The following is a 26,670-nucleotide window of genomic DNA, read 5'->3' on the forward strand; positions in this document are numbered from 1 at the left end:
CACCAACATAATAGAGATACAGAAACACCGTGGCCCCTTTCTTTGAGATAACTCTGCACTATTGCGAGCTGCAAATGCCACTTCCAGCTTAGCTGTGCAGAAGAAGAACAACAAGAAGAAGAAATATCTCGAAATATGTCCGTCAGGCCAGTTCCTTTGAGCTGAATCTGCAAATATCTCGGAAACGAAGCGAACTATGGCAAAATGTTAAGAGACGTTTTTTGTAGAGAATTATGTTTCCTACAATTTATGTTCTATGATATTTTTTGATCAGAAGCGTAGTTTTCGAGATATATCGAGATACTTAAAAGTTCCGAAGCCGCACCAACATAATAGAGATACAGAAACACCGTGGCCCCTTTCTTTGAGATAACTCTGCACTATTGCGAGCTGCAAATGCCACTTCCAGCTTAGCTGTGCAGAAGAAGAACAACAAGAAGAAGAAGTATCTCGAAATATGTCCGTCAGGCCCCTTCCCTTGAGATAAATCTGGAAATATCTCGGAAACGAAGAGAGCTATAGCAAAATGTTAAGAGACCTTTTTTGTAGAGAATTAAGTTTTCTACAATTTATGTTCTATGATATTTTTTGATCAGAAGCGTAGTTTTCGAGATATATCGAGATATTTAAAAGATCCGAAGCCGCACCAACATAATAGATATACAGAAACACCGTGGCCCCTTTCTTTGAGATAACTCTGCACTAGTGCGAGCCGCAAATGCCACTTCCAGCTTAGCTGTGCAGAAGAAGAACTACAAGAAGAAGAAATATCTCGAAATATGTCCGTCAGGCCCCTTCCCTTGAGATAAATCTGGAAATATCTCGGAAACGAAGAGAGCTATGGCAAAATGTTAAGAGACCTTTTTTGTAGAGAATTAAGTTTCCTACTTTTCATGTTCTATGATATTTTTTGATCGGATGCGTAGTTCTCGAGATATATCAAGATATTTAAAAGTTCCGAAGCCGCACCAACATAATAGAGATACAGAAACACCGTGGCCCCTTTCTTTGAGATAACTCTGCACTAGTGCGAGGCGCAAATGCCGCTTCCAGCTTAGCTGTGCAGAAGAAGAACAACAAGAAGAAGAAATATCTCGAAATATGTCCGTCAGGCCCCTTCCCTCGAGATAAATCTGCAAATATCTCGGAAACGAAGCGAGCTATGGCAAAATGTTAAGAGACCTTTTTTGTAGAGAATTAAGTTTCCTACTTTTTATGTTCTATGATATTTTTTGATCAGATGCGTAGTTCTCGAGATATATCAAGATATTTAAAAGTTCCGAAGCCGCACCAACATAATAGAGATACAGAAACACCGTGGCCCCTTTCTTTGCGATAACTCTGCACTATTGCGAGCTGCAAATGCCACATCCAGCTTAGCTGTGCAGAAGAAGAACAACAAGAAGAAGAAATATCTCGAAATATGTCCGTCAGGCCCCTTCCCTTGAGATAAATCTGCAAATATCTCGGAAACGAAGCGAGCTATGGCAAAATGTTAAGAGACCTTTTTTGTTGAGAATTAAGTTTGCTACCTTTTATGTTCTATGATATTTTTCGATCAGAGGCGTAGTTCTCGAGATATATCAAGATATTTAAAAGTTCCGAAGCCGCACCAACATAATAGAGATACAGAAACACCGTGGCCCCTCTCTTTGAGATAACTCTGCACGATTGCGAGCTGGAAATGCCACTTCCAGTTTAGCTGTGCAGAAGAAGAACAACAAGAAGAAGAAATATCTCGAAATATGTCCGTCAGGCCCCTTCCCTTGAGATAAATCTGCAAATATCTCGGAAACGAAGCGAGCTATGGCAAAATGTTAAGAGACCTTTTTTGTAGAGAATTAAGTTTCCTACTTTTTATGTTCTATGATATTTTCTGATCAGATGCGTAGTTCTCGAGATATATCAAGATATTTAAAAGTTCCGAAGCCGCACCAACATAATAGAGATACAGAAACACCGTGGCCCCTTTCTTTGAGATAACTCTGCACTACTGCGAGCTGCAAATGCCACTTCCAGTTTAGCTGTGCAGAAGAAGAACAACAAGAAGAACAAATATCTCGAAATATGTCCGTCAGGCCCCTTCCCTTGAGATAAATCTGCAAATATCTCGGAAACGAAGCGAGCTATGGCAAAATGTTAAGAGACCTTTTTTGTTGAGAATTAAGTTTCCTACTTTTTATGTTCCATGATATTTTTTGATCAGATGGGTAGTTCTCGAGATATATCGAGATATTTAAAAGTTCCGAAGGCGCACCAACATAATAGAGATACAGAAACACCGTGGCCCCTTTCTTTGAGATAACTCTGCACTATTGCGAGCTGTAAATGCCACGTCCAGCTTAGCTGTGCAGAAGAAGAACAACAAGAAGAAGAAATATCTCGAAATATGTCCGTCAGGCCCCTTCCCTCGGGATAAATCTGCAAATATCTCGGAAACGAAGCGAGCTATGGCAAAATGTTAAGAGATCTTTTTTGTAGAGAATTAAGTTTCCTACTTTTTATGTTCTATGATATTTTTTGATCGGATGCGTAGTTCTCGAGATATATCAAGATATTTAAAAGTTCCGAAGCCGCACCAACATAATAGAGATACAGAAACACCGTGGCCCCTTTCTTTGAGATAACTCTGCACTATTGCGAGCTGCAAATGCCACTTCCAGCTTAGCTGTGCAGAAGAAGAACAACAAGAAGAAGAAATATCTCGAAATATGTCCGTCAGGCCCCTTCCCTTGAGATAAATCTGCAAATATCTCGGAAACGAAGCGAGCTATGGCAAAATGTTAAGAGACCTTTTTTGTTGAGAATTAAGTTTCCTACTTTTTATGTTCCATGATATTTTTTGATCAGATGCGTAGTTCTCGAGATATATCGAGATATTTAAAAGTTCCGAAGGCGCACCAACATAATAGAGATACAGAAACACCGTGTCCCCTTTCTTTGAGATAACTCTGCACTATTGCGAGCTGTAAATGCCACGTCCAGCTTAGCTGTGCAGAAGAAGAACAACAAGAAGAAGAAATATCTCGAAATATGTCCGTCAGGCCCCTTCCCTCGAGATAAATCTGCAAATATCTCGGAAACGAAGCGAGCTATGGCAAAATGTTAAGAGATCTTTTTTGTAGAGAATTAAGTTTCCTACTTTTTATGTTCTATGATATTTTTTGATCGGATGCGTAGTTCGCGAGATATATCAAGATATTTAAAAGTTCCGAAGCCGCACCAACATAATAGAGATACAGAAACACCGTGGCCCCTTTCTTTGAGATAACTCTGCACTATTGCGAGCTGCAAATGCCACTTCCAGCTTAGCTGTGCAGAAGAAGAACAACAAGAAGAAGAAATATCTCGAAATATGTCCGTCAGACCCCTTCCCTTGAGATAAATCTGCAAATATCTCGGAAACGAAGCGAGCTATGGCAAAATGTTAAGAGACCTTTTTTGTAGAGAATTATGTTTCCCACAATTTACGTTCTATAATATTTTTTGATCAGAAGCGTAGTTTTCGAGATATATCGAGATATTTAAAAGATCCGAAGCCGCACCAACATAATAGAGATACAGAAACACCGTGGCCCCTTTCTTCGAGATAACTCTGCACTATTGCGAGCTGCAACTGCCACTTCCAGCTTAGCTGTGCAGAAGAAGACCAACAAGAAGAAGAAATATCTCGAAATATGTCCGTCAGGCCCCTTCCCTTGAGATAAATCTGCAAATATCTCGGAAACGAAGCGAGCTATGGCAAAATGTTAAGAGACCTTATTTGTGGAGAATTAAGTTTCCTACTTTTTATGTTCTATGATATTATTTGATCAGATGCGTAGTTCTCGAGATATATCAAGATATTTAAAAGTTCCGAAGCCGCACCAACATAATAGAGATACAGAAACACCGTGGCCCCTTTCTTTGAGATAACTCTGCACTATTGCGAGCTGCAAATGCCACTTCCAGCTTAGCTGTGCAGAAGAAGAACAACAAGAAGAAGAAATATCTCGAAAAATGTCCGTCAGGCCCCTTCCCTTGAGATAAATCTGCAAATATCTCGGAAACGAAGCGAGCTATGGCAAAATGTTAAGAGACCTTATTTGTAGAGAATTAAGTTTCCTACTTTTTATGTTCTATGATATTTTTTGATCAGATGGGTAGTTCTCGAGATATATCAAGATATTTAAAAGTTCCGAAGCCGCACCAACATAATAGAGATACAGAAACACCGTGGCCCCTTTCTTTGAGATAACTCTGCACTAGTGCGAGCCGCAAATGCCGCTTCCAGCTTAGCTGTGCAGAAGAAGAACAACAAGAAGAAGAAATATCTCGAAATATGTCCGTCAGGCCCCTTCCCTCGAGATAAATCTGCAAATATCTCGGAAACGAAGCGAGCTATGGCAAAATGTTAAGAGACCTTTTTTGTAGAGAATTAAGTTTCCTACTTTTTATGTTCTATGATATTTTTTGATCGGATGCGTAGTTCTCGAGATATATCAAGATATTTAAAAGTTCCGAAGCCGCACCAACATAATAGAGATACAGAAACACCGTGGCCCCTCTCTTTGAGATAACTCTGCACTATTGCGAGCTGGAAAAGCCACTTCCAGTTTAGCTGTGCAGAAGAAGAACAACAAGAAGAAGAAATATCTCGAAATATGTCCGTTAGGCCCCTTCCCTTGAGATAAATCTGCAAATATCTCGGAAACCAAGCGAGCTATGGCAAAATGTTAATAGACCTTTTTTGTAGAGAATTATGTTTCCTACAATTTATGTTCTATGATATTTTTTGATCAGAAGCGTAGTTTTCGAGATATATCGAGATATTTAAAAGTTCCGAAGCCGCACCAACATAATAGAGATACAGAAACACCGTGGCCCCTTTCTTTGAGATAATTCTGCACTATTGCGAGCTGCAAATGCCACATCCAGCTTAGCTGTGCAGAGGAAGAGCAACAAGAAGAAGAAATATCTCGAAATATGTCCGTCAGGCCAGTTCCTTTGAGCTGAATCTGCAAATATCTCGGAAACGAAGCGAGCTATGGCAAAATGTTAAGAGACCTTTTTTGTAGAGAATTAAGTTTCCTACTTTTTATCTTCTATGATATTTTCTGATCAGATGCGTAGTTCTCGAGATATATCAAGATATTTAAAAGTTCCGAAGCCGCACCAACATAATAGAGATACAGAAACACCGTGGCCCCTTTCTTTGAGATAACTCTGCACTATTGCGAGCTGCAAATGCCACTTCCAGCTTAGCTGTGCAGAAGAAGAACAACAAGAAGAAGAAATATCTCGAAATATGTCCGTTAGGCCCCTTCCCTTGAGATAAATCTGCAAATATCTCGGAGACGAAGCGAGCTATGGCAAAATGTTAGGAGACCTTTTTTGTATGGAATTATGTTTCCTACTTTTTATGTTCTATGATATTTTTTGATCAGACGCGTAGTTCTCGAGATATATCAAGATGTTTAAAAGTTCCGAAGCCGCACCAACATAATAGAGATACAGAAACACCGTGGCTCCTTTCTTTTAGATAACTCTGCACTATTGCGTCCTGGAAATGCCACTTCCAGTTTAGCTGTGCAGAAGAAGAACAACAAGAAGAAGAAATATCTCGAAATAAGTCCGTTAGGCCCCTTCCCTTGAGATAAATCTGCAAATATCTCGGAAACGAAGCGAGCTATGGCAAAATGTTAAGAGACCTTTTTTGTAGAGAATTAAGTTTCCTACGTTTTATGTTGTATGATATTTTTTGATCAGATGCGTAGTTCTCGAGATATATCAAGATATTTAAAAGTTCCGAAGCCGCACCAACATAATAGAGATACAGAAACACCGTGGCGCCTCTCTCTGAGATAACTCTGCACTATTGCGAGCTGCAAATGCCACTTCCAGTTTAGCTGTGCAGAAGAAGAACAACAAGAAGAAGAAATATCTCGAAATATGTCCGTTAGGCCCCTTCCCTTGAGATAAATCGGCAAGTATCTCGGAAACGAAGCGAGCTATGGCAAAATGTTGAGAGACCTTTTTTGTAGAGAATTAAGTTTCCTACTTTTTATGTTCTATGATATTTTTTGATCAGATGCGTAGATCTCGAGATATATCAAGATATTTAAAAGTTCCGAAGCCGCACCAACATAGTAGAGATACAGAAACACCGTGGCCCCTTTCTTTGAGATAACTCTGCACTATTGCGAGCTGCAAATGCCACTTCCAGCTTAGCTGTGCAGAAGAAGAACAACAAGAAGAAGAAATATCTCGAAATATGTCCGTCAGGCCCCTTCCCTTGAGATAAATCTGCAAATATCTCGGAAACGAAGCGAGCTATGGCAAAATGTTAAGAGACCTTTTTTGTATGGAATTATGTTTCCTACTTTTTATGTTCTATGATATTTTTTGATCAGACGCGTAGTTCTCGAGATATATCAAGATATTTAAAAGTTCCGAAGCCGCACCAACATAATAGAGATACAGAAACACCGTGGCTCCTTTCTTTTAGATAACTCTGCGCTATTGCGACCTGGAAATGCCACTTCCAGTTTAGCTGTGCAGAAGAAGAACAATAAGAAGAAGAAATATCTCGAAATAAGTCCGTTAGGCCCCTTCCCTTGAGATAAATCTGCAAATATCTCGGAAACGAAGCGAGCTATGGCAAAATGTTAAGAGACCTTTTTTCTAGAGAATTAAGTTTCCTACTTTTTATGTTGTATGATATTTTTTGATCAGATGCGTAGTTCTCGGGATATATCAAGATATTTAAAAGTTCCGAAGCCGCACCAACATAATAGAGATACAGAAACACCGTGGCCCCTTTCTTTGAGATAACTCTGTACTAGTGCGAGCCGCAAATGCCACTTCCAGCTTAGCTGTGCAGAAGAAGAACAACAAGAAGAAGAAATATCTCGAAATATGTCCGTTAGGCCCCTTCCCTTGAGATAAATCTGCAAATATCTCGGAAACGAAGCGAGCTATTGCAAAACGTTAAGAGACCTTTTTTGTAGAGAATTGAGTTTCCTACTTTTTATGTTCTATGATATTTTTTGATCAGATGCGTAGTTCTCGAGATATATCAAGATATTTAAAAGTTAAGAAGCCGCACCAACATAATAGAGATACAGAAACACCGTGGCCCCTTTCTTTGAGATAACTCTGCACTAATGCGAGCTGCAAATGCCACTTCCAGCTTAGCTGTGCAGAAGAAGAACAACAAGAAGAAGAAATATCACGAAATATGTCCGTTAGGCCCCTTCCCTTGAGATAAATCTGCAAATATCTCGGAACCGAAGCGAGCTATGGCAAAATGTTAACAGACCTTTTTGTAGCGAATTAAGTTTCCTACTTTTTATGTTCTATGATATTTTTTGATCAGATGCGTAGTTCTCGAGATATATCAAGATATTTAAAAGTTCCGAAGCCGCACCAACATAATAGAGATACAGAAACACCGTGGCCCCTTTCTTTGAGATAACTCTGCACTAGTGCGAGCCGCAAATGCCACTTCCAGCTTAGCTGTGCAGAAGAAGAACAACAAGAAGAAGAAATATCTCGAAATATGTCCGTCAGGCCCCTTCCCTTGAGATAAATCTGCAAATATCTCGGAAACGAAGCGAGCTATGGCAAAATGTTAAGAGACCTTTTTTGTAGAGAATTAAGTTTCCTACTTTTTATCTTCTATGATATTTTCTGATCAGATTCGTAGTTCTCGAGATATATCAAGATATTTAAAAGTTCCGAAGCCGCACCAACATAATAGAGATACAGAAACACCGTGGCCCCTCTCTTTGAGATAACTCTGCACAATTGCGAGCTGCAAATGCCACTTCCAGCTTAGCTGTGCAGAAGAAGAACAACAAGAAGAAGAAATATCTCGAAATATGTCCGTCAGGCCACTTCCCTTGAGATAAATCTGCAAATATCTCGGAAACGAAGCGAGCTATGGCAAAATGTTAAGAGACCTTTTTTGTAGAGAATTAAGTTTCCTACGTTTTATGTTGTATGATATTTTTTGATCAGATGCGTAGTTCTCGAGATATATCAAGATATTTAAAAGTTCCGAAGCCGCACCAACATAATAGAGATACAGAAACACCGTGGCCCCTCTCTTTGAGATAACTCTGCACTATTGCGAGCTGCAAATGCCACTTCCAGTTTAGCTGTGCAGAAGAAGAACAACAAGAAGAAGAAATATCTCGAAATATGTCCGTTAGGCCCCTTCCCTTGAGGTAAATCGGCAAGTATCTCGGAAACGAAGCGAGCTATGGCAAAATGTTGAGAGACCTTTTTTGTAGAGAATTAAGTTTCCTACTTTTTATGTTCTATGATATTTTTTGATCAGATGCGTAGATCTCGAGATATATCAAGATATTTAAAAGTTCCGAAGCCGCACCAACATAGTAGAGATACAGAAACACCGTGGCCCCTTTCTTTGAGATAACTCTGCACTATTGCGAGCTGCAAATGCCACTTCCAGCTTAGCTGTGCAGAAGAAGAACAACAAGAAGAAGAAATATCTCGAAATATGTCCGTCAGGCCCCTTCCCTTGAGATAAATCTGCAAATATCTCGGAAACGAAGCGAGCTATGGCAAAATGTTAAGAGACCTTTGTTGTATGGAATTATGTTTCCTACTTTTTATGTTCTATGATATTTTTTGATCAGACGCGTAGTTCTCGAGATATATCAAGATATTTAAAAGTTCCGAAGCCGCACCAACATAATAGAGATACAGAAACACCGTGGCTCCTTTCTTTTAGATAACTCTGCGCTATTGCGACCTGGAAATGCCACTTCCAGTTTAGCTGTGCAGAAGAAGAACAATAAGAAGAAGAAATATCTCGAAATAAGTCCGTTAGGCCCCTTCCCTTGAGATAAATCTGCAAATATCTCGGAAACGAAGCGAGCTATGGCAAAATGTTAAGAGACCTTTTTTCTAGAGAATTAAGTTTCCTACTTTTTATGTTGTATGATATTTTTTGATCAGATGCGTAGTTCTCGGGATATATCAAGATATTTAAAAGTTCCGAAGCCGCACCAACATAATAGAGATACAGAAACACCGTGGCCCCTTTCTTTGAGATAACTCTGTACTAGTGCGAGCCGCAAATGCCACTTCCAGCTTAGCTGTGCAGAAGAAGAACAACAAGAAGAAGAAATATCTCGAAATATGTCCGTTAGGCCCCTTCCCTTGAGATATATCTGCAAATATCTCGGAAACGAAGCGAGCTATTGCAAAACGTTAAGAGACCTTTTTTGTAGAGAATGGAGTTTCCTACTTTTTATGTTCTATGATATTTTTTGATCAGATGCGTAGTTCTCGAGATATATCAAGATCTTTAAAAGTTAAGAAGCCGCACCAACATAATAGAGATACAGAAACACCGTGGCCCCTTTCTTTGAGATAACTCTGCACTAATGCGAGCTGCAAATGCCACTTCCAGCTTAGCTGTGCAGAAGAAGAACAACAAGGAGAAGAAATATCACGAAATATGTCCGTTAGGCCCCTTCCCTTGAGATAAATCTGCAAATATCTCGGAACCGAAGCGAGCTATGGCAAAATGTTAACAGACCTTTTTGTAGCGAATTAAGTTTCCTACTTTTTATGTTCTATGATATTTTTTGATCAGATGCGTAGTTCTCGAGATATATCAAGATATTTAAAAGTTCCGAAGCCGCACCAACATAATAGAGATACAGAAACACCGTGGCCCCTTTCTTTGAGATAACTCTGCACTAGTGCGAGCCGCAAATGCCACTTCCAGCTTAGCTGTGCAGAAGAAGAACAACAAGAAGAAGAAATATCTCGAAATATGCCCGTCAGGCCCCTTCCCTTGAGATAAATCTGCAAATATCTCGGAAACGAAGCGAGCTATGGCAAAATGTTAAGAGACCTTTTTTGTAGAGAATTAAGTTTCCTACTTTTTATCTTCTATGATATTTTCTGATCAGATGCGTAGTTCTCGAGATATATCAAGATATTTAAAAGTTCCGAAGCCGCACCAACATAATAGAGATACAGAAACACCGTGGCCCCTTTCTTTGAGATAACTCTGCACTAGTGCGAGCCGCAAATGCCACTTCCAGCTTAGCTGTGCAGAAGAAGAACAACAAGAAGAAGAAATATCTCGAAATATGTCCGTCAGGCCACTTCCCTTGAGATAAATCTGCAAATATCTCGGAAACGAAGCGAGCTATGGCAAAATGTTAAGAGACCTTTTTTGTAGAGAATTATGTTTCCTACTTTTTATGTTCTATGATATTTTTTGATCAGACGCGTAGCTCTCGAGATATATCAAGATATTTAAAAGTTCCGAAGCCGCACCAACATAATAGAGATACAGAAACACCGTGGCCCCTCTCTTTGAGATAACTCTGCACTATTGCGAGCTGGAAAAGCCACTTCCAGTTTAGCTGTGCAGAAGAAGAACAACAAGAAGAAGAAATATCTCGAAATATGTCCGTTAGGCCCCTTCCCTTGAGATAAATCTGCAAATATCTCGGAAACCAAGCGAGCTATGGCAAAATGTTAAGAGACCTTTTTTGTAGAGAATTATGTTTCCTACAATTTATGTTCTATGATATTTTTTGATCAGAAGCGTAGTTTTCGAGATATATCGAGATATTTAAAAGTTCCGAAGCCGCACCAACATAATAGAGATACAGAAACACCGTGGCCCCTTTCTTTGAGATAACTCTGCACTATTGCGAGCTGCAAATGCCACTTCCAGCTTAGCTGTGCAGAGGAAGAACAACAAGAAGAAGAAATATCTCGAAATATGTCCGTCAGGCCAGTTCCTTTGAGCTGAATCTGCAAATATCTCGGAAACGAAGCGAGCTATGGCAAAATGTTAAGAGACCTTTTTTGTAGAGAATTAAGTTTCCTACTTTTTATCTTCTATGATATTTTCTGATCAGATGCGTAGTTCTCGAGATATATCAAGATATTTAAAAGTTCCGAAGCCGCACCAACATAATAGAGATACAGAAACACCGTGGCCCCTTTCTTTGAGATAACTCTGCACTAGTGCGAGCCGCAAATGCCACTTCCAGCTTAGCTGTGCAGCAGAAGAACAACAAGAAGAAGAAATATCTCGAAATATGTCCGTCAGGCCACTTCCCTTGAGATAAATCTGCAAATATCTCGGAAACGAAGCGCGCTATGGCAAAATGTTAAGAGACCTTTTTTGTAGAGAATTATGTTTCCTACTTTTTATGTTCTATGATATTTTTTGATCAGACGCGTAGCTCTCGAGATATATCAAGATATTTAAAAGTTCCGAAGCCGCACCAACATAATAGAGATACAGAAACACCGTGGCCCCTTTCTTTCAGATAACTATGCACTATTGCGAGGTGTAAATGCCACTTCCAGCTTAGCTGTGCAGAAGAAGAACAACAAGAAGAAGAAATATCTCGAAATATGTCCGTCAGGCCCCTTACCTTGAGCTAAATCTGCAAATATCTCGGAAACGAAGCGAGCTATGGCAAAATCTTACCAGACTTTTTTGTAGAGAATTATGTTTCCTACAATTTATGTTCTATGATATTTTTTGATCAGAAGCGTAGTTTTCGAGATATATCGAGATATTTAAAAGTTCCGAAGCAGCACCAACATAATAGAGATACAGAAACACCGTGGCCCCTTTCTTTGAGATAACTCTGTACTATTGCGAGCTGGAAATGCCACTTCCAGTTTAGCTGTGCAGAAGAAGAACAACAAGAAGAAGAAATATCTCGAAATATGTCCGTTAGGCCCCTTCCCTTGAGATAAATCTGCAAATATCTCGGAAACGAAGCGAGCTATGGCAAAATGTTAAGAGACGTTTTTTGTAGAGAATTATGTTTCCTACAATTTATGTTCTATGATATTTTTTGATCAGAAGCGTAGTTTTCGAGATATATCGAGATATTTAAAAGTTCCGAAGCAGCACCAACATAATAGAGATACAGAAACACCGTGGCCCCTTTCTTTGAGATAACTCTGCACTAGTGCGAGCCGCAAATGCCACTTCCAGCTTAGCAGTGCAGAAGAAGAACAACAAGAAGAAGAAATATCTCGAAATATGTCCGTCAGGCCCCTTCCCTTGAGATAAATCTGCAAATATCTCGGAAACGAAGCGAGCTATTGCAAAATGTTAAGAGACCTTTTTTGTAGAGATTTGAGTTTCCTACTTTTTATGTTCTATGATATTTTTTGATCAGATGCGTAGTTCTCGAGATATATCAAGATATTTAAAAGCTCCGAAGCCGCACCAACATAATAGAGATACAGAAACACCGTGGCCCCTCTCTTTGAGATAACTCTGCACTATTGCGAGCTGGAAATGCCACTTCCAGTTTAGCTGTGCAGAAGAAGAACAACAAGAAGAAGAAATATCTCGAAATATGTCCGTTAGGCCCCTTCCCTTGAGATAAATCTGCAAATATCTCGGAAACGAAGCGAGCTATGGCAAAATGTTAAGAGACCTTTTTTGTAGAGAATTAAGTTTCCTACTTTTTATGTTCTATGATATTTTTTGATCAGATGCGTAGTTCTCGAGATATATCAAGATATTTAAAAGTTCCGAAGCCGCACCAACATAATAGAGATACAGAAACACCGTGGCCCCTTTCTTTGAGATAACTCTGCACTATTGCGAGCTGTAAATGCCACTTCCAGCTTAGCTGTGCAGAAGAAGAACAACAAGAAGAAGAAATATCTCGAAATATGTCCGTCAGGCCAGTTCCTTTGAGCTGAATCTGCAAATATCTCGGAAACGAAGCGAGCTATGGAAAAATGTTAAGAGACGTTTTTTGTAGAGAATTATGTTTCCTACAATTTATGTTCTATGATATTTTTTGATCAGAAGCGTAGTTTTCGAGATATATCGAGATATTTAAAAGTTCCGAAGCCGCACCGACATAATAGGGATACACAAACACCGTGGCCCCTTTCTTTGAGATAACTCTGCACTAGTGCGAGCCGCAAATGCCACTTCCAGCTTAGCTGTGCAGAAGAAGAACAACAAGAAGAAGAAATATCTCGAAATATGTCCGTCAGGCCCCTTCCCTTGAGATAAATCTGCAAATATCTCGGAAACGAAGCGAGCTATGGTAAAATGTTAAGAGACCTTTTTTGTAGAGAATTAAGTTTCCTACTTTTTATGTTCTATGATATTTTTTGATCAGATGCGTAGTTCTCGAGATATATCAAGATATTTAAAAGTTCCGAAGCCGCACCAACATAATAGAGATACAGAAACACCGTGGCCCCTTTCTTTGAGACAACTCTGCACTATTGCGAGCTGCAAATGCCACTTCCAGCTTAGCTGTCCAGAGGAAGAACAACAAGAAGAAGAAATATCTCGAAATATGTCCGTCAGGCCAGTTCCTTTGAGCTGAATCTGCAAATATCTCGGAAACGAAGCGAGCTATGGCAAAATGTTAAGAGACGTTTTTTGTAGAGAATTATGTTTCCTACAATTTATGTTCTATGATATTTTTTGATCAGAAGCGTAGTTTTCGAGATATATCGAGATATTTAAAAGTTCCGAAGCCGCACCAACATAATAGAGATACAGAAACACCGTGGCCCCTTTCTTTGAGATAACTCTGCACTATTGCGAGCAGTGAATGCCACTTCCAGCTTAGCTGTGCAGAAGAAGAACAACAAGAAGAAGACATATCTCGAAATATGTCCGTCAGGCCCCTTCCCTTGAGATATATCTGCAAATATCTCGGAAACGAAGCGAGCTATGGCAAAATGTTAAGAGACCTTTTTTGTAGAGAATTATGTTTCCTACAATTTATGTTCTATGATATTTTTTGATCTGATGCGTAGTTCTCGAGATATATCAAGATATTTAAAAGTTCCGAAGCCGCACCAACATAATAGAGATACAGAAACACCGTGGCCCCTTTCTTGGAGATAACTCTGCACTATTGCGAGCTGTAAATGCCACTTCCAGCTTAGCTGTGCAGAAGAAGAACAACAAGAAGAAGAAATATCTCGAAATATGTCCGTCAGGCCCCTTCCCTTGAGATAAATCTGCAAATATCTCGGAAACGAAGCGAGCTATGGCAAAATGTTGAGAGATCTTTTTTGTAGAGAATTAAGTTTCCTACTTTTTATGTTCTATGATATTTTTTGATCAGATGCGTAGTTCTCGAGATATATCAAGATATTTAAAAGTTCCGAAGCCGCACCAACATGATAGAGATACCGAAACACCGTGGCCCCCCTCTTTGAGATAACTCTGCACTAGTGCGAGCCGCAAATGCCACTTCCAGCTTAGCTGTGCAGCAGAAGAACAACAAGAAGAAGAAATATCTCGAAATATGTCCGTCAGGCCACTTCCCTTGAGATAAATCTGCAAATATCTCGGAAACGAAGCGAGCTATGGCAAAATGTTAAGAGACCTTTTTTGTAGAGAATTATGTTTCCTACTTTTTATGTTCTATGATATTTTTTGATCAGACGCGTAGCTCTCGAGATATATCAAGATATTTAAAAGTTCCGAAGCCGCACCAACATAATAGGGATACAGAAACACCGTGGCCCCTTTCTTTGAGATAACTCTGCACTAGTGCGAGCCGCAAATGCCACTTCCAGCTTAGCTGTGCAGAAGAAGTACAACAAGAAGAAGAAATATCTCGAAATATGTCCGTCAGGCCCCTTCCCTTGAGATAAATCTGCAAATATCTCGGAAACGAAGCGAGCTATGGCAAAATGTTAAGAGACCTTTTTTGTAGACAATTAAGTTTCCTACTTTTTATGTTCTATGATATTTTTTGATCAGATGCGTAGTTCTCGAGATATATCAAGATATTTAAAAGTTCCGAAGCCGCACCAACATAATAGAGATACAGAAACACCGTGGCGTCTCTCTTTGAGATAACTCTGCACTATTGCGAGCTGGAAATGCCACTTCCAGTTTAGCTGTGCAGAAGAAGAACAACAAGAAGAAGAAATATCTCGAAATATGTCCGTCAGGCCCCTTCCCTTGAGATAAATCTGCAAATATCTCGGGAACGAAGCGAGCTATTGCAAAATGTTAGGAGACCTTTTTTGTAGAGAATTAAGTTTCCTACTTTTTATGTTCTATGATATTTTTCGATCAGATGCGTAGTTCTCGAGATATATCAAGATATTTAAAAGTTCCGAAGCCGCACCAACATAATAGTGATACAGAAACACCGTGGCCCCTCTCTTTGAGATAACTCTGCACTATTGCGAGCTGTAAATGCCACTTCCAGCTTAGCTGTGCAGAAGAAGAACAACAAGAAGAAGACATATCTCGAAATATGTCCGTCAGGCCCCTTCCCTTGAGATATATCTGCAAATATCTCGGAAACAAAGCGAGCTATGGCAAAATGTTAAGAGACCTTTTTTGTAGAGAATTATGTTTCGTACAATTTATGTTCTATGATATTTTTTGGTGAGAAGCGTAGTTTTCGAGATATATCGAGATATTTAAAAGTTCCGAAGCCGCACCAACATAATAGAGATACAGAAACACCGTGGCCCCTCTCTTTGAGATAACTCTGCACTATTGCGAGCTGGAAATGCCACTTCCAGTTTAGCTGTGCAGAAGAAGAACAACAAGAAGAAGAAATATCTCGAAATATGTCCGTCAGGCCCCTTCCCTTGAGATAAATCTGCAAATATCTCGGAAACGAAGCGAGCTATGGCAAAATGTTAGGAGACCTTTTTTGTAGAGAATTAAGTTTCCTACTTTTTATGTTCTATGATATTTTTTGATCAGATGCGTAGTTCTCGAGATATATCAAGATATTTAAAAGTTCCGAAGCCGCACCAACATAATAGAGATACAGAAACACCGTGGCCCCTCTCTTTGAGATAACTCTGCACTATTGCGAGCTGTAAATGCCACTTCCAGCTTAGCTGTGCAGAAGAAGAACAACAAGAAGAAGACATATCTCGAAATATGTCCGTCAGGCCCCTTCCCTTGAGATATATCTGCAAATATCTCGGAAACGAAGCGAGCTATGGCAAAATGTTAAGAGACCTTTTTTGTAGAGAATTATGTTTCCTACAATTTATGTTCTATGATATTTTTTGATCAGAAGCGTAGTTTTCGAGATATATCGAGATATTTAAAAGTTCCAAAGCCGCACCAACATAATAGAGATACAGAAACACCGTGGCCCCTTTCTTTGAGATAACTCTGCACTATCGCGAGCTGCAAATGCCACTTCCAGCTTAGCTGTGCAGAGGAAGAACAACAAGAAGAAGAAATATCTCGAAATATGTCCGTCAGGCCAGTTCCTTTGAGCTGAATCTGCAAATATCTCGGAAACGAAGCGAGCTATGGCAAAATGTTAAGAGACGTTTTTTGTAGAGAATTATGTTTCCTACAATTTATGTTCTATGATATTTTTTGATCAGAGGCGTAGTTTTCGAGATATATCGAGATATTTAAAAGTTCCGAAGCCGCACCAACATAATAGGGATACAGAAACACCGTGGCCCCTTTCTTTGAGATAACTCTGCAGTATTGCGAGCTGTAAATGCCACTTCCAGCTTAGCTGTGCAGAAGAAGAACAACAAGAAGAAGAAATATCTCGAAATATGTCCGTCAGGCCCCTTCCCTTGAGATAAATCTGCAAATATCTCGGAAACGAAGAGAGCTATAGCAAAATGTTAAGAGACCTTTTTTGTAGAGAATTAAGTTTCCTACTTTTTATGTTCTATCATATTTTTTGATCTGAGGCGTAGTTCTCGAGATATATCAAGATATTTAAAAGTTCCGAAGCCGCACCAACATAATAGAGATACAGAAACACCGTGGCCCCTTTCTTTGAGATAACTCTGCACTATTGCGAGCTGTAAATGCCACTTCCAGCTTAGCTGTGCAGAAGAAGAACAACAAGAAGAAGAAACATCTCGAAATATGTCCGTCAGGCCCCTTCCCTTGAGATATATCTGCAAATATCTCGGAAACGAAGCGAGCTATGGCAAAATGGTAAGAGACCTTTTTTGTAGAGAATTATGTTTCCTACAATTTACGTTCTATGATATTTTTTGATCAGAAGCGTAGTTTTCGAGATATATCGAGATATTTAAAAGTTCCGAAGCCGCACCAACATAATAGAGATACAGAAACACCGTGGCCCCTTTCGTTGAGATAACTCTGCACTAGTGCGAGCCGCAAATGCCACTTCCAGCTTAGCTGTGCAGAAGAAGAACAACAAGAAGAAGAAATATCTCGAAATATGTCCGTCAGGCCCCTTCCCTTGAGATATATCTGCAAATATCTCGGAAACGAAGCGAGCTATGGCAAAATGTTAAGAGACCTTTTTTGTAGAGAATTATGTTTCGTACAATTTATGTTCTATGATATTTTTTGGTGAGAAGCGTAGTTTTCGAGATATATCGAGATATTTAAAAGTTCCAAAGCCGCACCAACATAATAGAGATACAGAAACACCGTGGCCCCTTTCTTTGAGATAACTCTGCACTAGTGCGAGCCGCAAATGCCACTTCCAGCTTAGCTGTGCAGAAGAAGAACAACAAGAAGAAGAAATATCTCGAAATATGTCCGTCAGGCCCCTTCCCTTGAGATAAATCTGCAAATATCTCGGAAACGAAGCGAGCTATGGCAAAATGTTGAGAGACCTTTTTTGTAGAGAATTAAGTTTCCTACGTTTTATGTTCGATGATATTTTTTGATCAGATGCGTAGTTCTCGAGATATATCAAGATATTTAAAAGTTCCGAAGCCGCACCAACATAATAGAGATACAGAAACACCGTGGCCCCTTTCTTTGAGATAACTCTGCACTATTGCGAGCTGCAAATGCCACTTCCAGCTTAGCTGTGCAGAAGAAGAACATCAAGAAGAAGAAATATCTCGAAATATGTCCGTCAGGCCCCTTCCCTTGAGATAAATCTGCAAATATCTCGGAAACGAAGAGAGCTATGGCAAAATGTTAAGAGACCTTTTTTGTAGAGAATTAAGTTTCCTACTTTTTATGTTCTATGATATTTTTTGATCTGATGCGTAGTTCTCGAGATATATCAAGATATTTAAAAGTTCCGAAGCCGCACCAACATAATAGAGATACAGAAACACCGTGGCCCCTTTCTTTGAGATAACTCTGCACTATTGCGAGCCGCAAATGCCACTTCCAGCTTAGCTGAGCAGAAGAAGAACAACAAGAAGAAGAAATATCTCGAAATATGTCCGTCAGGCCCCTTCCCTTGAGATAAATCTGCAAATATCTCGGAAACGAAGCGAGCTATGGCAAAATGTTGAGAGACCTTTTTTGTAGAGAATTAAGTTTCCTACGTTTTATGTTCTATGATATTTTTTGATCAGATGCGTAGTTCTCGAGATATATCAAGATATTTAAAAGTTCCGAAGCCGCACCAACATAATAGAGATACAGAAACACCGTGGCCCCTTTCTTTGAGATAACTCTGCACTATTGCGAGCTGCAAATGCCACTTCCAGCTTAGCTGTGCAGAAGAAGAACATCAAGAAGAAGAAATATCTCGAAATATGTGCGTCAGGCCCCTTCCCTTGAGATAAATCTGCAAATATCTCGGAAACGAAGCGAGCTATGGCAAAATGTTAAGAGACCTTTTTTATAGCGAATTATGTTTCCTACAATTTATGTTCTATGATATTTTTTGATCAGAAGCGTAGTTTTCGAGATATATCGAGATATTTAAAAGTTCCGAAGCCGCACCAACATAATAGAGATACAGAAACACCGTGGCCCCTTTCGTTGAGATAACTCTGCACTAGTGCGAGCCGCAAATGCCACTTCCAGCTTAGCTGTGCAGAAGAAGAACAACAAGAAGAAGAAATATCTCGAAATATGTCCGTCAGGCCCCTTCCCTTGAGATAAATCTGCAAATATCTCGAAAACGAAGCGAGCTATGGCAAAATGTTAAGAGACGTTTTTTGTAGAGAATTATGTTTCCTACAATTTATGTTCAATGATATTTTTTGATCAGAAGCGTAGTTTTCGAGATATATCGAGATATTTAAAAGTTCCGAAGCCGCACCAACATAATAGGGATACAGAAACACCGTGGCCCCTTTCTTTGAGATAACTCTGCACTAGTGCGAGCCGCAAATGCCACTTCCAGCTTAGCTGTGCAGAAGAAGAACAACAAGAAGAAGAAATATCTCGAAATATGTCCGCCAGGCCCCTTCCCTTGAGATAAATCTGCAAATATCTCGGAAACGAAGCGAGCTATGGCAAAATGTTAAGAGACCTTTTTTGTAGAGAATTAAGTTTCCTACTTTTCATGTTGTATGATATTTTTTGATCAGAAGCGTAGTTTTCGAGATGTATCGAGATATTTAAAAGTTCCGAAGCCGCACCAACATAATAGGGATACAGAAACACCGTGGCCCCTTTCTTTGAGATAACTCTGCAGTATTGCGAGCTGTAAATGCCACTTCCAGCTTAGCTGTGCAGAAGAAGAACAACAAGAAGAAGAAATATCTCGAAATATGTCCGTCAGGCCCCTTCCCTTGAGATATATCTGCAAATATCTCGGAAACGAAGCGAGCTATGGCAAAATGTTAAGAAACCTTTTTTGTAGAGAATTAAGTTTCCTACTTTTTATGTTCTATGATATTTTTTGATCAGATGCGTAGTTCTCGAGATATATCAAGATATTTAAAAGTTCCGAAGCCGCACCAACATAATAGAGATACAGAAACACCGTGGCCCCTTTCTTTGAGATAACTCTGCACTATTGCGAGCTGTAAATGCCACTTCCAGCTTAGCTGTGCAGAAGAAGAACAACAAGAAGAAGACATATCTCGAAATATGTCCGTCAGGCCCCTTCCCTTGAGATAAATCTGCAAATATCTCGGAAACGAAGCGAGCTATGGCAAAATGTTAAGAGACGTTTTTTGTAGAGAATTATGTTTCCTACAATTTATGTTCTATGATATTTTTTGATCAGAGGCGTAGTTTTCGAGATATATCGAGATATTTAAAAGTTCCGAAGCCGCACCAACATAATAGGGATACAGAAACACCGTGGCCCCTTTCTTTGAGATAACTCTGCAGTATTGCGAGCTGTAAATGCCACTTCCAGCTTAGCTGTGCAGAAGAAGAACAACAAGAAGAAGAAATATCTCGAAATATGTCCGTCAGGCCCCTTCCCTTGAGATAAATCTGCAAATATCTCGGAAACGAAGAGAGCTATGGCAAAATGTTAAGAGACCTTTTTTGTAGAGAATTAAGTTTCCTACTTTTTATGTTCTATCATATTTTTTGATCTGAGGCGTAGTTCTCGAGATATATCAAGATATTTAAAAGTTCCGAAGCCGCACCAACATAATAGAGATACAGAAACACCGTGGCCCCTTTCTTTGAGATAACTCTGCACTATTGCGAGCTGTAAATGCCACTTCCAGCTTAGCTGTGCAGAAGAAGAACAACAAGAAGAAGAAACATCTCGAAATATGTCCGTCAGGCCCCTTCCCTTGAGATATATCTGCAAATATCTCGGAAACGAAGCGAGCTATGGTAAAATGTTAAGAGACCTTTTTTGTAGAGAATTATGTTTGCTACAATTTATGTTCTATGATATTTTTTGATCAGAAGCGTAGTTTTCGAGATATATCGAGATATTTAAAAGTTCCGAAGCCGCACCAACATAATAGAGATACAGAAACACCGTGGCCCCTTTCGTTGAGATAACTCTGCACTAGTGCGAGCCGCAAATGCCACTTCCAGCTTAGCTGTGCAGAAGAAGAACAACAAGAAGAAGAAATATCTCGAAATATGTCCGTCAGGCCCCTTCCCTTGAGATATATCTGCAAATATCTCGGAAACGAAGCGAGCTATGGCAAAATTTTAAGAGACCTTTTTTGTAGAGAATTATGTTTCGTACAATTTATGTTCTATGATATTTTTTGGTGAGAAGCGTAGTTTTCGAGATATATCGAGATATTTAAAAGTTCCGAAGCCGCACCAACATAATAGGGATACAGAAACACCGTGGCCCCTTTCTTTGAGATAACTCTGCACTAGTGCGAGCCGCAAATGCCACTTCCAGCTTAGCTGTGCAGAAGAAGAACAACAAGAAGAAGAAATATCTCGAAATATGTCCGTCAGGCCCCTTCCCTTGAGATAAATCTGCAAATATCTCGGAAACGAAGCGAGCTATGGCAAAATGTTGAGAGACCTTTTTTGTAGAGAATTAAGTTTCCTACGTTTTATGTTCGATGATATTTTTTGATCAGATGCGTAGTTCTCGAGATATATCAAGATATTTAAAAGTTCCGAAGCCGCACCAACATAATAGAGATACAGAAACACCGTGGCCCCTTTCTTTGAGATAACTCTGCACTATTGCGAGCTGCAAATGCCACTTCCAGCTTAGCTGTGCAGAAGAAGAACATCAAGAAGAAGAAATATCTCGAAATATGTCCGTCAGGCCCCTTCCCTTGAGACAAATCTGCAAATATCTCGGAAACGAAGAGAGCTATGGCAAAATGTTAAGAGACCTTTTTTGTAGAGAATTAAGTTTCCTACTTTTTATGTTCTATGATATTTTTTGATCAGAAGCGTAGTTTTCGAGATATATCGAGATATTTAAAAGTTCCGAAGCCGCACCAACATAATAGAGATACAGAAACACCGTGGCCCCTTTCGTTGAGATAACTCTGCACTAGTGCGAGCCGCAAATGCCACTTCCAGCTTAGCTGTGCAGAAGAAGAACAACAAGAAGAAGAAATATCTCGAAATATGTCCGTCAGGCCCCTTCCCTTGAGATAAATCTGCAAATATCTCGGAAACGAAGCGAGCTATGGCAAAATGTTAAGAGACGTTTTTTGTAGAGAATTATGTTTCCTACAATTTATGTTCAATGATATTTTTTGATCAGAAGCGTAGTTTTCGAGATATATCGAGATATTTAAAAGTTCCGAAGCCGCACCAACATAATAGGGATACAGAAACACCGTGGCCCCTTTCTTTGAGATAACTCTGCACTAGTGCGAGCCGCAAATGCCACTTCCAGCTTAGCTGTGCAGAAGAAGAACAACAAGAAGAAGAAATATCTCGAAATATGTCCGCCAGGCCCCTTCCCTTGAGATAAATCTGCAAATATCTCGGAAACGAAGCGAGCTATGGCAAAATGTTAAGAGACCTTTTTTGTAGAGAATTAAGTTTCCTACTTTTTATGTTGTATGATATTTTTTGATCAGAAGCGTAGTTTTCGAGATGTATCGAGATATTTAAAAGTTCCGAAGCCGCACCAACATAATAGGGATACAGAAACACCGTGGCCCCTTTCTTTGAGATAACTCTGCAGTATTGCGAGCTGTAAATGCCACTTCCAGCTTAGCTGTGCAGAAGAAGAACAACAAGAAGAAGAAATATCTCGAAATATGTCCGTCAGGCCCCTTCCCTTGAGATATATCTGCAAATATCTCGGAAACGAAGCGAGCTATGGCAAAATGTTAAGAGACCTTTTTTGTAGAGAATTAAGTTTCCTACTTTTTATGTTCTATGATATTTTTTGATCAGATGCGTAGTTCTCGAGATATATCAAGATATTTAAAAGTTCCGAAGCCGCACCAACATAATAGAGATACAGAAACACCGTGGCCCCTTTCTTTGAGATAACTCTGCACTATTGCGAGCTGTAAATGCCACTTCCAGCTTAGCTGTGCAGAAGAAGAACAACAAGAAGAAGACATATCTCGAAATATGTCCGTCAGGCCCCTTCCCTTGAGATATATCTGCAAATATCTCGGAAACGAAGCGAGCTATGGCAAAATGTTAAGAGACCTTTTTTGTAGAGAATTATGTTTCGTACAATTTATGTTCTATGATATTTTTTGGTCAGAAGCGTAGTTTTCGAGATATATCGAGATATTTAAAAGTTCCAAAGCCGCACCAACATAATAGAGATACAGAAACACCGTGGCCCCTTTCTTTGAGATAACTCTGCACTAGTGCGAGCCGCAAATGCCACTTCCAGCTTAGCTGTGCAGAAGAAGAACAACAAGAAGAAGAAATATCTCGAAATATGTCCGTCAGGCCCCTTCCCTTGAGATAAATCTGCAAATATCTCGGAAACGAAGCGAGCTATGGCAAAATGTTGAGAGACCTTTTTTGTAGAGAATTAAGTTTCCTACGTTTTATGTTCTATGATATTTTTTGATCAGATGCGTAGTTCTCGAGATATATCAAGATATTTAAAAGTTCCGAAGCCGCACCAACATAATAGAGATACAGAAACACCGTGGCCCCTTTCTTTGAGATAACTCTGCACTATTGCGAGCTGCAAATGCCACTTCCAGCTTAGCTGTGCAGAAGAAGAACATCAAGAAGAAGAAATATCTCGAAATATGTCCGTCAGGCCCCTTCCCTTGAGATATATCTGCAAATATCTCGGAAACGAAGAGAGCTATGGCAAAATGTTAAGAGACCTTTTTTATAGAGAATTAAGTTTCCTACTTTTTATGTTCTATAATATTTTTTGATCTGATGCGTAGTTCTCGAGATATATCAAGATATTTAAAAGTTCCGAAGCCGCACCAACATAATAGAGATACAGAAACACCGTGGCCCCTTTCTTTGAGATAACTCTGCACTATTGCGAGCTGCAAATGCCACTTCCAGCTTAGCTGTGCAGAAGAAGAACAACAAGAAGAAGAAATATCTCGAAATATGTCCGCCAGGCCCCTTCCCTTGAGATAAATCTGCAAATATCTCGGAAACGAAGCGAGCTATGGCAAAATCTTAAGAGACCTTTTTTGTAGAGAATTAAGTTTCCTACTTTTTATGTTGTATGATATTTTTTGATCAGAAGCGTAGTTTTCGAGATGTATCGAGATATTTAAAAGTTCCGAAGCCGCACCAACATAATAGGGATACAGAAACACCGTGGCCCCTTTCTTTGAGATAACTCTGCAGTATTACGAGCTGTAAATGCCACTTCCAGCTTAGCTGTGCAGAAGAAGAACAACAAGAAGAAGAAATATCTCGAAATATGTCCGTCAGGCCCCTTCCCTTGAGATATATCTGCAAATATCTCGGAAACGAAGCGAGCTATGGCAAAATGTTAAGAGACCTTTTTTGTAGAGAATTAAGTTTCCTACTTTTTATGTTCTATGATATTTTTTGATCAGATGCGTAGTTCTCGAGATATATCAAGATATTTAAAAGTTCCGAAGCCGCACCAACATAATAGAGATACAGAAACACCGTGGCCCCTTTCTTTGAGATAACTCTGCACTATTGCGAGCTGTAAATGCCACTTCCAGCTTAGCTGTGCAGAAGAAGAACAACAAGAAGAAGACATATCTCGAAATATGTCCGTCAGGCCCCTTCCCTTGAGATATATCTGCAAATATCTCGGAAACGAAGCGAGCTATGGCAAAATGTTAAGAGACCTTTTTTGTAGAGAATTATGTTTCCTACAATTTATGTTCTATGATATTTTTTGATCAGAAGCGTAGTTTTCGAGATATATCGAGATATTTAAAAGTTCCGAAGCCGCACCAACATAATAGAGATACAGAAACACCGTGGCCCCTTTCTTTGAGATAACTCTGCACTATTGCGAGCCGCAAATGCCACTTCCAGCTTAGCTGTGCAGAAGAAGAACAACAAGAAGAAGAAATATCTCGAAATATGTCCGTCAGGCCCCTTCCCTTGAGATAAATCTGCAAATATCTCGGAAACGAAGCGAGCTATGGCAAAATGTTGAGAGACCTTTTTTGTAGAGAATTAAGTTTCCTACGTTTTATGTTCTATGATATTTTTTGATCAGATGCGTAGTTCTCGAGATATATAAAGATATTTAAAAGTTCCGAAGCCGCACCAACATAATAGAGATACAGAAACACCGTGGCCCCTTTCTTTGAGATAACTCTGCACTATTCCGAGCTGCAAATGCCACTTCCAGCTTAGCTGTGCAGAAGAAGAACATCAAGAAGAAGAAATATCTCGAAATATTTCCGTCAGGCCCCTTCCCTTGAGATATATCTGCAAATATCTCGGAAACGAAGCGAGCTATGGCAAAATGTTAAGAGACCTTTTTTGTAGAGAATTAAGTTTCCTACTTTTTATGTTCTATGATATTTTTTGATCAGAAGCGTAGTTTTCGAGATATATCGAGATATTTAAAAGTTCCGAAGCCGCACCAACATAATAGAGATACAGAAACACCGTGGCCCCTTTCTTTGAGATAACTCTGCACTATTGCGAGCCGCAAATGCCACTTCCAGCTTAGCTGTGCAGAAGAAGAACAACAAGAAGAAGAAATATCTCGAAATATGTCCGTCAGGCCCCTTCCCTTGAGATAAATCTGCAAATATCTCGGAAACGAAGCGAGCTATGGCAAAATGTTGAGAGACCTTTTTTGTAGAGAATTAAGTTTCCTACGTTTTATGTTCTATGATATTTTTTGATCAGATGCGTAGTTCTCGAGATATATAAAGATATTTAAAAGTTCCGAAGCCGCACCAACATAATAGAGATACAGAAACACCGTGGCCCCTTTCTTTGAGATAACTCTGCACTATTCCGAGCTGCAAATGCCACTTCCAGCTTAGCTGTGCAGAAGAAGAACATCAAGAAGAAGAAATATCTCGAAATATTTCCGTCAGGCCCCTTCCCTTGAGATATATCTGCAAATATCTCGGAAACGAAGCGAGCTATGGCAAAATGTTAAGAGACCTTTTTTGTAGAGAATTAAGTTTCCTACTTTTTATGTTCTATGATATTTTTTGATCAGATGCGTAGTTCTCGAGATATATCAAGATATTTAAAAGTTCCGAAGCCGCACCAACATAATAGAGATACAGAAACACCGTGGCCCCTTTCTTTGAGATAACTCTGCACTATTGCGAGCTGTAAATGCCACTTCCAGCTTAGCTGTGCAGAAGAAGAACAACAAGAAGAAGAAATATCTCGAAATATGTCCGTCAGGCCCCTTCCCTTGAGATAAATCTGCAAATATCTCGGAAACGAAGCGAGCTATGGCAAAATGTTGAGAGATCTTTTTTGTAGAGAATTAAGTTTCCTACTTTTTATGTTCTATAATATTTTTTGATCTGATGCGTAGTTCTCGAGATATATCAAGATATTTAAAAGTTCGAAGCCGCACCAACATAATAGAGATACAGAAACACGGTGGCCCCTTTCTTTGAGATAACTCTGCACTATTGCGAGCTGCAAATGCCACTTCCAGCTTAGCTGTGCAGAAGAAGAACAACAAGAAGAAGAAATATCTCGAAATATGTCCGTCAGGCCCCTTCCCTTGAGATAAATCTGCAAATATCTCGGAAACGAAGAGAGCTATGGCAAAATGTTAAGAGACCTTTTTTGTAGAGAGTTAAGTTTCCTACTTTTTATGTTCTATGATATTTTTTGATTAGATGCGTAGTTCTCGAGATATATCAAGATATTTAAAAGTTCCGAAGCCGCACCAACATAATAGAGATACAGAAACACCGTGGCCCCTTTCTTTCAGATAACTATGCACTATTGCGAGCTCCAAATGCCACTTCCAGCTTAGCTGTGCAGAACAACAACAAGAAGAAGAAATATCTCGAAATATGTCCGTCAGGCCCCTTCCCTTGAGATAAATCTGCAAATATCTCGGAAACGAAGAGAGCTATGGCAAGATGTTAAGAGACCTTTTTTGTAGAGAATTAAGTTTCCTACAATTTATGTTCTATGATATTTTTTGATCA

This window comes from Osmia lignaria, unplaced genomic scaffold, assembly GCF_051020975.1.
Source record: "Osmia lignaria lignaria isolate PbOS001 unplaced genomic scaffold, iyOsmLign1 scaffold0002, whole genome shotgun sequence".
In the NCBI taxonomy this organism is placed as follows: Eukaryota; Metazoa; Arthropoda; class Insecta; order Hymenoptera; family Megachilidae; genus Osmia; species Osmia lignaria.